Raw genomic sequence first — 2,748 nt, 5'->3', positions numbered from 1 at the left:
TTATTATAAAACATGTTTTAATTAAGGAGTTATTGATACTTCAAGTGCAAAATGATGATATAAAACCTTGATAAAGATGCACTTTTAAATACTAATCAGCAAGTATTATATAGTCTATTGAAAATCTCATTATGATTTTCTATAAATTATTTTCCATTTACTTGTTATAATCCTTTATCCAACTTAGTTATACAATGACATAACTTATTAAAGCCACAACCATAACAATAAATACTTTATTAAAAAAAATATGATGTATTATTATAAAGGAACAACAAATATCTTAATTACACAATGTTAATTTTACTACACAATGATGTTTTATATATAAAGTTAGTTCAAAATCTTATTCTTCAGAATCCTCCTCGTCTTCATCTTTGTCATCATCATATTTATTATTATATTTTTCATTTAATTAAAGCTGGTTAATCTCATTAATTTTATTATGTCTATTGGTACTCAATATATCACATCAACATTAATATAAGTATGCTCAGCAACATGAAAATTTGAATTTTCTTCTAACTCAATAGATAGAGCAACTTAATATGAGTCAATTAACTCATCTAATTGAAATACATCGTTTCTCATTATTACTTTATTATTATCATCCTTGACAACTTTGAAAAGAATGCTAACTTTAGTTTTCACAACAAATAACTAATTGACTCTATTACTATCATTTGTAAAGGAATGAGTGTATGTGTAATACACTTGTCGATATTGCTTAGTAAAAACAAAAGCATTATTTATGTTGTCAAGTCTACCCTTTTTTTTAATTTTGACCAAATCATTATAAGAATCTATTATAATTCCTCTATTGGTATCATATCAATATCATTTGAATAAAAAGATTGTATTTTATGCCTTATAATATTACAACTCAATTACCTTTTCTAATTTACAAAAATAATTAATATCAAACTCATTCGAAGTTAATTCTTTAACACAAACCCCACTAATATAATTATTTTTACCCTCACCATACTCTTTAGTGTGAAAGATATATCTATTAAAAAAATATTTGCTATAACATCTATCTTTCTTTCTGTTATGATCAAAGTAAAGGTTAAACAAGGAAATTTGGATTCTAGTATAATTATGCATATTATCTAGTTTTATACTATCAAACACAACTCTTAATTCAACCATTAAGTTGGGCTAAAATTATACTATGAGTTTCCAGACATATTGTTCTACATTAGGTTTAACTTTTTACTTGATCCAATGATTGGATTGAAAATTATATATTAGGTTAAAATTTTAGATTAATTAGAGTTCAAAAATATCTTGTGATACAAGTCAGTAGAAGCAATACATTTTTTTTTACTCTTTATTTAGAAAGAATTCCTTTTCTTGCAATACAAGGATATTCAATAACTTATTTTTAGGAGTTTTCTAGTTTTAAAAGATTTTTAATAGGCAATAATATAGTTTCTAAGTATGACAATGATTCCTTTAATGTTCTAAAATCCTTTTTCTTATAAGGATTTCTTATCTATCCTAACTACATAAGGAAAAAAAAGCTGATGGTATTTAGAATTATTTTTGTATAAGAATTTATTATTCATCCTAGTTACATAAGAAAATAAGGGTTAATGATATTTAATGATAAAATATTTTAAGAGTTTCTATATTCTATAAGAAATCTAAAAGGTAATAACTATTACAAAACTTGTCATAGGAGTTGTATCCTTTCTTTATGTAGTTAGGGTAAATAAAAAATTCTTATAATAAGAAAATGATTTTAGAACATTAAAGGAATCCTTACCAACCTTAAAATTATATTGTTGCTTATGAAAAATCCTTGCAGAACTATGAAACTCCAAAAATAAATTGTTTGATGTCCTTTGCATTATAAGAAAAAAAATTATCTCTAAATAAAAAGTATACAAGTAAAAAATAAATAAATAACAAAATCTATATTGCATCTATTATCTTATATTACAAGACCTTTTGAAGTTTAATTGAATTAAAATTTTAACTTAATGTATAAAAATATGTCTACAAACTCCTAGTAAAATTTTAGCTTACCTGAATTCAATGTTTGACAAATATCTACTTGTTATTGCATTCTTTGACAATCATCATCCAAGATGAAAAAATATTGATAAATTTTTACTCAAAGGAACTTCACCATCATTATCATATCTTGGGATGCAGTTGATTCTTATTCTCAAATGAGATTTATAGTAATATAAGATATATTTTGAAATCTCTTCAATAATATAAACTTAATATATTGAAGCCTCAACATGCATCATATTTTAAACCTTTTTCTTAAAGTTGAATAAGTATCTGCATGGAAATAAATAGAGATTGAACAACTAAATGTTTTTTTAAAAGATAGATGCTTATTTAGGATGCATAAGACCTCTAACTTTTTTCTCATATGCTAAATATATAGGCTGATGCTTTATTGAGTCGACAAAAAAGAAAGGGAAGATCATTTGAAGTTTATAGATTATCTCACTAATGTTCATTTTAAGTTGCTTTATGTGTTGGATATGCAATTTATTTGAGAAATATCTCAAAAATAACTAGTATTCTTGAATGCATCTTATATCTCTTTTAACAATAAATCCCTGTAAGCAATGAAATGAGCTTTTGCATAAATATATGACAATCATGACTTTCATTTCATTCAATTTTCATTCCTCTAAATTCACCAATCTAATTATTTTCAAGCATATCTATTAGAAAATCATGAACTTGTAAGTCATTTGTAAATAGAAATCATGTATTCTT

This window comes from Populus euphratica, unplaced genomic scaffold (assembly GCF_000495115.2).
Source record: "Populus euphratica unplaced genomic scaffold, PopEup_1.0 scaffold78.1, whole genome shotgun sequence".
Classification (NCBI taxonomy): Eukaryota; Viridiplantae; Streptophyta; class Magnoliopsida; order Malpighiales; family Salicaceae; genus Populus; species Populus euphratica.
The sequence above is the reverse complement of the archived record's forward strand: the minus strand, read 5'-3'. Positions refer to the sequence as shown.